The 13,880-nt window shown below is 34.9% G+C and overlaps 1 long non-coding RNA gene across 3 annotated transcripts in view; it reads right to left on the bottom strand.

Annotated features, from left to right (window-relative positions):
- Nucleotides 1-13,562, bottom strand: part of LOC131573283 (uncharacterized) — a 36,476-nt gene extending 22,914 nt beyond the window's left edge. For all 3 annotated transcript variants that reach the window (XR_009276168.1, XR_009276166.1, XR_009276167.1), the window contains exon 1: nucleotides 13,508-13,562. This is a non-coding gene — a long non-coding RNA (uncharacterized LOC131573283). The remainder of the gene's footprint in view (nucleotides 1-13,507) is intronic.
- Nucleotides 13,563-13,880: the final 318 nt, after the last annotated feature.

The following is a 13,880-nucleotide window of genomic DNA, read 5'->3' as shown; positions in this document are numbered from 1 at the left end:
CTGTGGGTGTTTGGGCACTGGAAGGGAACTGGTCACAACACCAAACCTGACAGAGTTCAAGTGCACATTTCAAGAAGTGCTCTCAGGCACATAGTGCGTTTTTTTGGGACTCTTCTGTGCAGGGGCAGGAAGTGAACTCAATCATTCTTGTGGGTCTATTCCAGCTCAGGATATTTTATGACACTGTGCTGATTACCCACCTCTCTTCTTCCCTCTGGTAAAGCCCAGATCCTGACTGGAATGTAGAGCAAGGTGGTGGTTCCTGGGGGTAGCTCACTGAAATCCCTGCACTCCCATCAGTGAGGTGAGGCTGCTCTGAGGGAGCTGGGCACACCCCAGAGCCGAGCAACCCCTCTGCTGGTTCAGAGCTGCATCCAGGGCTGGTGCCAGAACACTGAAACCATTGGACTGGGACTCTGAAGAGAAAAGTTGAGATCTGGGCTCCAGGAGAGGCAAGAAACATTTTAAATATGGTCCAGATTTAATTCCTGACATCTGCACTATTTATTCTTCTTTCCCATAACTACTCCTACTGCTTGACTACTCTTTGTTGACTCCTGGGAATGAGTAAGTTGAGAACATGATTAAGACATAATATGGATGGCTGAAAGTTAGCACATGCCCGTGACATCTGCTCTGACTGGAGGAGGTGGAGACACTGAGGGCAAAAGTTAAGTTAATCCTTCACTCCATTCTTGGGAGAGCCAAGAATAAATAATAGCTCATTCTCATTCATGGGAATGCAAAATACAAGGAAATGTAGAGCAAGCCAGAGACTAGAGAGGCCAGCTATGTTCATAAGCTGTATGTGTGGAACATTTCCATAGGAAAAGACTGTTCCATGTACTGATAGCAATCTCCAATAGTTCATTTAAAGATTACCTTAAAATAAATAGATCGTATATTGAATTTCTGAATTCCAGTGACTATCTGGAAAAGCTAGTAAAAAAAAAAAAAAGTTTTATAAAAAGTTGATGCATTAAGGTTGTGTTTTATCTACAGTATACTTATGAAAGTTACTGAAAGTTGTAAGAAAAATAAATAAATAACTCACAATAAATTACTTAACAGATATTTCTAATTTGGAGGGATTTTTTTCCCACAAACACAAGTAACTCCCATAGTGGACACTCCCCACTATTTTCCCCACACAAATTGCACTTGGTGGACAATAAAGAACTAGGATTTTATAACCATATAAGATTTCTATTCCATCCTTCAGGGAATACCAATACCATTAATATGTAAATCCTCTTCCTTTACTCAGTCAAGTTATTAACTAAAAAGTTATCTCTGCATTAAGTATCCAAATGCATCCTAAACAAGATTCAACATATTTTGAACCTCTATGGTCACAATGCTTCATTAAAAATGGAGGTGTGAAAAGTTTTATCACATATCTTCTCCTTCTTCTTCTTCTTCTCCTTCTTCTTCTTCTTCTTCATTACTATTATTATTATTATTATTATTATTATTATTATTATTATTATTATTATTATTATTATAGTCTCAGGATTTTTCATTAAATGCAACATTTAAAAATATTTCATTCTATAGTTGTAACTGAAACAATTATGTCTAAAGGAATCTATTGCATTTAGAATATTTAGATAAATCTAAAATGACATTCTTTTGACAGCTATCAGTTTTTCCAGTGCTGTTTCTCTTTAAAGGTTGGAAGATACTAAACTCATTTGACAAATTTTTAGCAATTGTTACTATTGATCACCCCTGTTTTGGACCCTCCTTCTCCAGTATTACATATGTAATTTTTTTAAAAAAACCCCACTTTTTAATATAAAACTGTAATCATAGAATCATGGAATAATGGAATGGTTGGGCTTGGACGGGGTCTCAAAAGTTCATCTTTCCCAGCCCTCTGCCATGGGCAGGGACACCTTCCACTCGATGAGGATCCTCAAAGCTCCATCCAACCTGTCCTTGAACACTTCCAGTGATGGGGCATCCTCAGCTCATCTGGGCTACCTGTTCCAGTGCCTCACCATTCTCTGATTAAAGAATCTCTTCCTAACACCTGTCTTATCTAACTCTCTCATCTTTTACTTTAGAACCGCCCCACCTTGTCCTGTGTAAATCAGCTTGTGTAAAAAGTTGTTCAGTGATGAAAATTTGAAACATTTGAAAGCAAATACGAAGCAGCCTTTGCTTATTTTTTTTTCTCTTTTTCTCTCTGTACCCCTCATTGTGTGTCTGTGCATCACATCAGATAGACAGAGCCCTGACTAACTCCCTTCAGACCCATTCACTGGGGAGCTCCTGGAGCCTCTTTGGTCACTACTTCAGCAGCAAACCTGAACACATCCAACCTTGCACCATTCCTGCAAAGAGGGGCTGTGCTGCTATTTTATACTCGGGCAGCTGAGGCACAGTTGGTCTGACATCCCCAAGCAGAGACAACATCCGAGTCTCCCAAGCTGACACCCCAACCACTGACGTACAGAGGAGCTGGAATAAACAAATCCCCCGCTGGTACTAAAGCAATCCAGGCTGAAGTGCCTGCTTTTCCAGAGTCAGGGGAATGCTGACACAGATCACGCACATGTGTTGGTGGATGATGTCTGGGGTTAATATGCCCCTGGAATTCTGACACCATAATGTGCATATTTAGTCATTTTAGCATTTCCTTAAGAAGGAAAACCATGCTGCATACCTGGTACCAGTGTTTATATTACATGACATCATCTTTCATTACAAAATGAAACTTTTTTTAAAATTCATTTTTACTTCAGGAACCTTTCTAATGCATTTCTAGCTATTTCCTCTCCTTGTGTCTTGACTTGAAAATAATAATTTTCCATTTTTGCTGGTCTTAGTCATTCAATTTGCTCCTCTCTAGCTGCTTTTGCCTTTATTTCTGAACCAGGAAAAACAGAGCTTTAACATATTTTTCAGAGAACTATGAGGAAACATATGCATGTTCCTATTTAATTAATACCTAGAAAGCATAACCAAGTCCATTTTATCAATGTTACGGTAATGAACATGTTTATTATGCTTTCTAGTAAAAGTGTTCATTACCGTAACATTGATAAACATGTTAACACATTAACAATTTTAGTGAAGTTAATGAGCCTAACTGTTGATAAAAAGATAAATGAGATTTTTTTTTTACTCTTTTAGAAGTAGAATCTTAATATTTACACTTACTGAAATCAAATTCCTCCTAACTAACCCCTAATTGTAAAATTGAAATACATTGCAAAGAAAAGTCAAGAATAATGTTATCTTTGGGAAAAAAAAACAAAACAAAACAAAAAACCAACAAGATATACAGGTTTATCAAAACTAGGACTCTGTTACTTTAATAACGCAAGAAAACACAGATGAGTAGCCCAGCAAAGTAATATTCAACCCAATGGTGTTATTTACCTGGTAATGTAAAAAATACATGGTAATGCAAAAAAACAAAAACCCAAAAAACCCCAAGTGGCATATCAAAAATGAAGGAATGTTTGCATAAGCATGTTCTAGCAGCAGCCATCTTACCTTAGTTCGTGCAGGATGATGTGATCATGAAAAGTCCCTTGATGTTTTTGCAAGACTTGGTTTGCTAAGCCAAGTGTCCTGGACAAATGCCACTACATCTGGGGCTATAATGAGAATTCTTTTTCTGCTGGTGCTCAAGTGATTCCCAGAATGAATTTTCATTTGTTTGTTCATGATCACTTCATGTTCAGTTAATCCAAACATTAAGCAGTAGAGCTTCAGCTCAACTGGAGTCAGTGTCTTAGAAATCACCTCAAAGATACCATGATCAAAACTTACTAAATTTTTTTCTAAAAAATGTGTTCTCCTTCAGTGTTTCAGAATAAAACCTGTTCTGCTTAACAGACAGGTTTATAGGGTTAAAACACTCAGAATAACCACAGCTGAAAATATTAATTGTAAAATAACCAAATAAACAAATTGCAGTGGAATAACAAATACACAGAACACTGAAGTATTATAGAACAGGAAAAAAAAATAAAAGGTGGGTGGATTTACTTTTCTTATTAAGTTGCTTGGCTCAACTAATGGAAGTATTACACCTGCTTAAAATCTGAATTTTACATGAATTAAATAAGAAATCTTCCACTTATTCTAAATTTTCATGTAGTTTATATATCGGTCCCTAAAGCATTTGTAATTATGCTTACCTGAATATTTCCTGTGATGCAAATAATTTTTTTCAGTCGTATGACAAGCAATTTTTTTTAAGTACGACCCTGTCTCCCACATTTTTAAAGGAAAATAGTGAAATTTCAATTAACAAACTTTACCAATTTTGATAATCCACATAACTTTTCAGCCATTTAACCTTCATATAAATGTTATTATCATTGCAATATTCTGTTCTGCCTTGTGAAGGTCACCCAACAGGAGTCAAGGTTGGATGCTAACTTTCTATTTTGTTTGTGAGTCATCAATGAAAAAAACACAGGTAAAAAAAGCCCAAAATATTAGGTGAAAGAGAATAGTTGTCCATATTTTCTTCTTTTCTGATACATCAAAGACAGAAAAAAAATTGAGTAACTATGGTACAAAAAGTACTGCCGCTTTTCTTTTTTTGCAGTGTTTTCTTTGGATTTTGAAAATATAAAACATGCAAATTAAAAAGTATAGACTAACAAAAATTCTTTTTTTCTCTTCCACACTAGCTTCCCCCATTTGCCAGTTCAAACAGGAAATGAAGAAATACTGAGAGCAGAAATATGACCACCTAAATTTTAATGTTTATTTCTTTTTTGAAAGTCTACGTATGTATCTGTCTTTCTAAAATCTTGTTTTCCCTTAAGGTAACCTAACCAGTCTAATTTCATCAGACATGTTAGAGTGTCGTAAAAGGTTCCCACAGTAGTTTCAAAAGAAAGAGTTTCTTTTCCAAGTTTACTGTGCAGATCTTTTAATACCATTCTTATTGTTATATTCCAGGATACATATTCTTACAGCAAGTATCTAAAAAAAAATAAATTCAGTGAGCTGCATTTATAATAATGAGATCTAGAATTGCCATGGTATGCACCATTTACTAATGAAAATCATAGTTAAAAGAATAGTTAAGTCCTGCATCAAAGATTTTTAGCCTTTTAAATGAATGCTGTTTCTTAGAAAAAAATTTCTAGAAAGTGTTCTGTAAAATGTTCAGTACATGAAATATTAAATATGGCAAGCATCAATACCAGGGCTACAGTGCTCCATATGTCATTTTTCTAATATAGAGCAGAACTTTTAATTTCAAAAGATGGTATGGTTTCAGTTGCAGCCACTACATTGGTTGATTTAATCCAAAAAGTTTTTTTACTTTTTGGCTTGCTTCACTAGAATCTAGTCCCTCAGCTCTCTGGACTGACCTTTATAAACAGCCTTATCTCTGTAACAGGCCAACCCACAAGCTTGGATACATTTACTGGAAATCTGTGCAGCTTTGGATGTGACATGAACTTTGCTTTCTAGGCTGATGTTAATGGCAAAATAAAATGAGCTGAATTCTGAATTTTCAGCTGATGAAATGAGAGTCCTTTACAGCAATGTTGACCTTATCTCTAAAGATTAAATGCTGTGCAAGTAAATTGTTATTGAGCCTTAAAATTTCAAGAGTTATGTAATTTGAGATGCAGTTTAAAGAGAGGACAAAAAAAAGCTCCCTCCTGGAGAGATTTCTTAAGCACCCATAGTTAATTCCTATTATTTTGGGTTTCAGAAATATTTTCCCTATTCAGAAAAATCTCAGATGGCTTTTGGGAAGCATAAACATACAGTCTGCAAGTGATGATCATAACATAAATCTGCTTGATCTTAAATAGGTAAAAGCTCTATTTTCATCTCTTTCCAGAAGATGGTAGCATACTCTTAAAGACTTTTTCAGAACTTAATCAGTCCTCTAGAGTGGGAGTGCTAAAACTAAAACTAAACAGAGAGTAATTAAGAAGAAAATAGTTCAAAAAGTTGAACTTATAAAGTTTCAGTTGCAGGGAGAGCCATTTAGGTCCATGCTTTTATAATTAAATTTGGATCTTGTATTTGCTAGCATCAAAATATTATTGAATAAATAGGTTACAGAAATATTGCGTAAAAGGGAGCAGAATATGTTTTTGATTCTGAAGATTATTTTGCTGTATCTGAGAAAAGAACACATATAAATAATTATGTAATACATTGTCATGCAGAAAGCAAGCACAAGAGGACTACAGGTTTCAGAACCTATAACAGTAATGTTATACTCTTCTGAAAAGGACTTGTAGGAGCAGAGAAAAGGTAAACAATTGCTATTTAAAAAATATAAACATACAAATTAAATATAAAATCAATTAATATTCCTATGTCAAATGTGTATTATAAGTATGGAAGTACATCTGTACCCAAATTCTGTCAGTTTCCACAGCTGTAATACTTCTGAAAAGGAAATATTTGTTTGATTTACTAAATTTAAATCCTGAAGAATCCTCATTATATTTACTGTAACTGACTGCAAATTGTAGAACTTTCCTTGCCCTTATTCACACAGAGGCTTTCAGATTTGTGAAATCAAAGCAAATCAAGCCAATCCAAACTGAACCAAGAACAAACAAAACCAAACATTTGGCCCCCAAAGAGTTTTTGATATTAATTTCAGGTATTATTACTCTTTGGGTACTTCTATGCTTGATTTAATTATCCGGTTCTGAATCAAGTAAGTGGCATTTATTTAAATTCTACCAACTGAATAATAATCCAGTCCAACAGAGAACTGCAGATTTTATTTCTTTTTTTGGTACTTTTCACCTATAGTTAACAACTCACAGTTACACTGTGTTGGCCATAAATCAAAATCAAGGACTTCTGTTTTGTATTTTTAACTGTATGGAGGGTTTCATACTTTTCTAGCTTATAAAAAGAACCAAAGGATGTGCAGTGTTTCTCTAAAGGCATACAGACACTTCAATTAAGCAATGGTCACATAAAGTATCACTTTCTGAAAAACTTGCATCTTTCAATTAAGGGATTTCTTCAGCCACTGAAATAATTTTCCTCTATTTTCTTAATTTTTGTTCATGTTTATAAACCTTTAAAAACTTTGAACATGAAAATATGGAAACTGTATTCCTGGAAAATATGCAGAAAGAAAATGTTTCCCTCTTCACTCCTATTGATTGTTTCTCTGTTAAAAAAAATGGTCAGAATAGGACATTCTTTTATGTTATTATGAAACAGCCATCTGTGCTGCATAGATTTTATATTTTCTTGTGATACCCCCTGGAAGAGATCAGGATACAAAGATGAGTAATGTCAGACACCTTCATTCTTTTCAGGTGTGTAGCTTAGTATTTGCAGCTTACAAAGCATTCTGTGGAATGGATGTTGCCAGGAAAGCTGCACCTCTGGATACAGCTACTCCATCTTCTGCTTCCCACCCCCGTGTCAGCTTTGTGTCATCTGTAAGCTATTATTAGCCAAATACAATTTCAGATAATTCATGAGAGTGCTGAATTCTTGGTCAGCTGTCTGTCATTCTGAAAGCTCCTTAGGAACTCCTGCTTCTGTAGGTGGCAGCACCAGGACAGCTTCTCTCTGGGCTCTGACAAATCCTTCTGAAACCTTCTCATCCTGTAATCGTTCTGCAAATGTTTTGACAACAATGCCATAAATCCACACGAAGGAGTAGCAAGGGTTATTGCCTTGATAAATTGTAATACCCAAAATGAATAGAGAACCCTTCAGTCCTGGAAAAGTGTGCATAAAATACTGATCCGCGAATCTTTGGATATTATCTCAGTTTCCTAACAAGCCTTAGATCCAGAGTAAAAAAATTACAGCTAAGCTTTCACAAAAAGAAATTAGTCTTCCTGTCAGGCTAGTCAAATTTTACCAGTAATGCTGTTAAACTTTCAAGATTTTTCCCTGTCACAGATCTAAACAGATTTTAAATTAAATTGCCTATATTTTAGTTAGAATTTGCTTTGTATGTATTGTAATTGCCTTCCCAGCATCTGTTGGGGCATCTACCATGAGTAGTTGCATTGAACCTACACAAAATCCTCACCACAAAATACAAGCGAAAGGGGGTCCTTCTTCTTTAGAAAAACCACAAAAATGAGCTATCCATCTCACTAACCAAATCTTCCTCCTTGCAACAAACTGCAAATGCAGGGATGTTTGTTTAGAGTGACCCTATGCGTCATGGTTTGATTGTCTGCATTTTTCCAGATGTGAGTTAACTTTTGCGTTCTTTCTGATGTAAAGTCCTCCATCTAAATGCCTCTGGATGTTGAAAAATATATGTGCAAATTAACCCCAGCCACTAATAGTCTTCTACAGCCCTGAAGGTGCCAATGAATAGTTTAATCCTGTGTTTTTAAAATGTTAACTCCCTGTAAATGTGGTTTATCTGGAAAGCACCATGTTTGTCTAGTAAGTGTGTCATCTTACTTTCCAAATACAGGACAGAAATATTTATAGAAGATAAGTGCAACACTGAAGAGCACTGTCATCTCTATTCAGTAACAAACCATTACTGTTGCTAAACTTTAAAAATAATTGTTTTCATTTGTCATACTTATATTCTTCTTCTTCTTTCTCTTTCTATTTCTCTTATTCCCTCCTATTTAGTTTTTTTTTTTACTCTTTCTGTCTTTCTCTTATACTTAATTTTTTTTCTTGTCTCCTTTTCTTCACATTCTTTCTCTTTCTCTTTTCCACTTTTTCTTTCTCTTTCCTTCCTTCCCTCACTCTCTTCTCTCACTCTTTCTTCCTTCTTCCTCTCTTTACTTTCTAGTTTATAAATATATCAGACTACTGTATTTCCATCCAGAGATCTTTTACACATTCTTCTTCCATTTCTAACTACTATATTTACTCTTCCAGTAAATCAAATTAATTTCGGTTTTCTTTTTTCTTTTTAGTTTTTTTAACTATGGCTTTTCAGCCACGTGAGAAAGCCTTCTTTACTTTTTATATCATATTTTTTTTTCAGTCCATTCTATCTTTTTTTGTCTTCAGAATAAATGACCTACTGATTACACATTATTAGATACGTTTCCTTACACTGACTATAACAAGATAATGATAACAAGTCCCTTGTCAGACATAGCCTTACAAAGTTTAATAACTTCATCTTATATAATGAGGCCTAAAATATTGTTTCCTCATGCTGGGTGCATTATCTTCTGTATTATAAAATTAATATTGACTTTTTTTTCAAGTCTTTACTGGTGGGTTTTTGGTGTTTTTTCTCTGTAGCAGATTCCTCCTGACCACCTTTTTCTATTAATTAGGACTAACTCATCTATATACGGTGGAGAAGATGTCTATCAAATTTGACCCTTTAATATTTCTTTTGTGTTTTTGGTGATCCACTGCATTAGTATTTTACAGTATGGATTATTTATCTCTGATTCTATAAGCTTTCTATTTCTTTTTTTTCATTTTCCCCACTGTATGTATGCCACCTTCTTCAGTCTCTGCTTCTCCCAGACCCACTGCTGACAATCTTTTTGGGAAGGTTTCTGGCTATTTTATTTTTCTGCTCCAAGAAGTGTTCCCTAATGTTTCTACCTGGGTAACACAAACCTTGTGCATGCTGCAATGTCAGTACCATGGAATTTGGATCCCAGCTCCGTGCTGCTGGGCTGAGCAGAAAGCTCTGATATGCAGAGCAGCAGCGACAAGACAAAGGCTGCAGCACTGAAGTAGCCATAGAAAAGTTCAGAGAGGGTTTTAGTAACATTTTGTCAGAAATAAGTATTCAAATAATGGGTTTGAGTGGAATGAAAGATTGAATTAGCGATGTCTTTAAACACTGGGGATATCTGTAGCTGTAGGGATATGCGTGAGAGACGTTTATTTCAATATTGTGTCACTGAACAATGAAATTAAAGGATTTAGACAGTTACCATCTGTTGTGTCTGGTCTGCAAGTGTCCTGACACTCTGAGTTCCTTATGGCTGTGGCTTCTTAATTTGATTTACTGGCTTAGTGTGTTAATTACTTATCTGGCTATCTCACTCCAGGTTGTATTATTTTTAGAATTTGGACAGGTCATAACAAAGTGAAAGTCATTTTTGGAATAGTACGTCTCAAGGAAATAACCAGAAATAGATACCATATAGAAAGAATAAATTTAGTTATTTTATAAGGGATTGGGCCTGATTCAGTTGCACAGAGGTATTGTGAGTCTCTCCATATCACTTCATTTTTCTCACTGGATGATTGTAAAGGCATTTCAGTGTTTCTTGTGAAAAATACTTCGCTGCACAAGGAAAAATATACTTGAAAGAAATAAATGCAAACCTGTGATTCATGTACCCACACTTATTAAGCACTGGTGTGCTTATAGTTCCCAAACTTTTCACCAAGTGCTTTCCAAACTTTTTAGGTGCTTACAGGTCTCCTATTTCAGGGCTGCCTTAGGCAGAACTCTCAAGGGACAAGCTCCAGATAAGAAATATCATTAAAGTTCCCAGAGTGATCAGGTACAACAGTCAGAAAGAAAAAAAAAAGTAGACTTTCCTAATTTTTTTTCCTAATTTACTAAATATTAATGCCCCTTCAAAATCTCTCCTTAAATCTTTCTACTCCACCATCCTGTAGTTAATATACTTGAAGATGTGGTGAATCCCAAACACCAGAGTACGCAAGCAGTTTATTAATCTTCTTGTTTATTAGATTATTTGAGGAAAAAAAAAAAAAAGTGGAGCAACTAATATCTTAGATTATTCAAGTTAGACAAGAACAAATACACTTTAATTCTTTCAAAAAACGACTGTGGAAACTCAGGTCTGAACATGGAGGTGAACCTGAAATACCAACATTAGCTGTGACAAGGCACAGTAAAATATATAACTCTGCACTAGCATTTGGTGTCATATGGATTGGTTGGTCCCTGTAAGATGCACATGTTTGAATCAGGCAGGTTCTACCTCATTGTACACTGGCAAATTCACAGCTCCAGCACCACTGTTTGTATTTGTGCTGTTACCAAAAGGTAAAGAATGATACAGGTGATCCATCTGTAAAGCCAAAATAAGAAAAGTGCCACAAAAAAATAAAAATGCAGGACATACAAGAGCCAGGTAAAAGAACTACAGCTGACTACCTCTATTTATGTACATGCACAGACACAGCAGGCGGACACACTCTTGTGGGATAAGCAATCTGTTCAGAGTGTTTCATTAAAATGCTTTATTGCCTGCAAAGGAATCTATCATTATCTCTTGATTCCTAAGTAGAAAGGCAGCTGATGAGAAGATTCAAATGCAATTTCAAATCTTATAATAGGACAGTAGTATTCTTTGACATACTAGTGTAAGTAATAGCAAGAAGGTGTGTGTGATGCCAGGCAGAACATGGAGAGAAATACATAAAAGTAGAACATAGCCATCCATACAGAAATTTGGCAAGGATACTGATGTCAAGTTTCAAGTTCTTGCAAAAATGGGTATATCATCATTAAAGTAAAAACTGTTCCTGGTTTCTATCCCACTCCAGGCAGAAAACTCTCTAAGATAACATATCCTTCCTCTTATCCTTATTGGCTTAGTTTCAAGCTCTAGATATATAATTTTTAAATTGTCTTTCAGCACAGTTACAGCAATCCAGAGAGCTTGCTCCAGATTGTTCTCACTTAATTTTAGGCAACACACTTAGCATCTAAATTAGGAATATAGTTGTCACAGACTTTCTACATACTATGTGTTGTAGAATAAACATCCACATAGAAAAATTTCAGATGACAGAAATATATTTTGAAATTTTGCATTATTTTGAAAGTCTTCCTCCTAACTGTCACTCTTAGGTCTGTAATTCAGTAAAGCAGATATATCCTTTCAAAACAACTTTATTTTCATTTTACAAAGTCATAGTCAACCCATAGTGGTGTCACAGTCAGACCATGACCTTATGTCAGCAAAGTGCTCTCTTGATATTAAATTCAAGTTAAGATATTTCACTTTCTGATTTCTTCACAAATGTTTAATAAAATGGACTTGCGCTTACCAAAAAAAAAAAAAAAAAAAAAAAGTTTTTAATCTGCATTGAATAATTTTCATTCACCCACGGACCAATATGGAAAAAGAGTGATGCCACTTTGATGCCACTTTGAAGGGAAATCAAGCCCTGATTATATCACTCAGTGCAATCACAGGTATGTTGCTAATAGCAGATTGGTAGGTTTTGGAATCAAATACACAAGTACAGTTTTTCTTGCTGGGTAGCTTTGTTCTCAGCTCACTCAAAAATGACTTCAATCAGTGGCTGTAAGTGTAATGATATCATGATTTGATCTAAATGCATCCTGCTGGAAAGCCTAAGCAGTTGAGAGAGAAAGAGTGTGAACTAATTATTTGTGTTGTCTGGAAAAAAAGAGATTGCAGAGTAAGGACCACAAAATCCCAGAAGACTAAATGCCAAGTTTGTTGGGTTTTTTTTATTATGCTCTTCTCTTAGTTTCTAAGCTGATGGGATTTACTGCACACAAAGTATCCTAATATTTCATTTTTTGTTTCCAGAGTAATAGAGATCTATCTTATCAATAAAAAATGTCACTATTATTTGTCACAATAAAATAAGTGAAGTGAATAAGTAAATATTTATCAAAACATTTCAATGGAAGAAAATGGCTCTGGATTGTGTAATATATATTATTTTATATGCCAGACTACAAATAGAAGGCTCATAAATCACATCCTAAAGAACAAAAAAATAATAACTGTTAGAAGTACCTCCACTTCTCCAACAGCCAGTAAATCCCTTGCACAAACACATATCTACATTGCTCAAAAACTTTCATGAACACACGTCAAATCATTCTCAATCTACTATAATTTGACATGAAAAATTATACTATCTGTTTTTACTATTTATATTTAGAATGACATGCATGCAGAGATCTATGACTAAGGTTAGATAGCCTTTAATCATCACTGACAAATTCACACATGCAACTATTGATTGCAAATCCAAAGGATTTTAAAACAAAGATGTTAATATGCATCTGTCTGAATTTTGGCTTGTGATATCAGAGACTGGTGAGTAGTGTTCATTAGAAAATATTGATAAACTTGGGGATATTTAAAAGTTTTCACATAATCACACTTTGCTGGTGGTGTACCCTGATGTATTAGTTTCTCTTTTTCTCATGTGTTACAATTTGCTAATGGCAAACATATGTAATTAATTGAACATTGTTTATTAGTCTAGAATATTTTATTTCTACTGTTGTGCCCAGAATCTTGTTTAAGGGAAAAGAGAAAACATGCCTTGTATATAAAGCAGATAATTGTTAACATAATTGAAATCTCAAGAGTCTGTTCAAGAATCACTGTGAGCCCAGATAAAATTATTATAGCAAGAGAAAATGAAAACTAGGAAATTAATATAGTAATAATAATAATAATAACAATAATAATAATAATAATAATAATAATAATAATAATAATAATAATAATAATAATAATAATAATAATAATAGTTTAAATTGTTATACAGACACTTCTTTGCTTCTATCTCTTTACGTGGTGGTGGACTCACCTACCATTTCTCCTCTGAATCCAAGGCTGGTGGCTGAATCTGGTGCTGGAGTGATGCCATGATGAGTTGTCCGGAGTTTTCACTGGCAGGAATATGACGTGTGTGTCAATCATTTATTGTTTGTCACTCTGTGATTCACTTGGGCAGTTTGCTACACCCCTTCCCATTCTGCATTGCTCTGTAACTCCTTGTTACATCTGAATTTACAGAATGTGGTGAATTTAGCAGATGTAGTATCATTCTTTTATTCTGTTACCCTTAAAGAAACTTTGGCCAGCTGCAGGTCGGCATTTCTTCTGCTGACCACTAGTGAGTTGTTTGCAGCCATCTCTGGTACCCATTTCTTCTCACCCTAGCCCTGAACTCCTCTGCTCTGC

Source organism: Poecile atricapillus, chromosome Z (assembly GCF_030490865.1).
Source record: "Poecile atricapillus isolate bPoeAtr1 chromosome Z, bPoeAtr1.hap1, whole genome shotgun sequence".
Taxonomy (NCBI): domain Eukaryota; kingdom Metazoa; phylum Chordata; class Aves; order Passeriformes; family Paridae; genus Poecile; species Poecile atricapillus.
The sequence above is the reverse complement of the archived record's forward strand: the minus strand, read 5'-3'. Positions and strand labels throughout refer to the sequence as shown.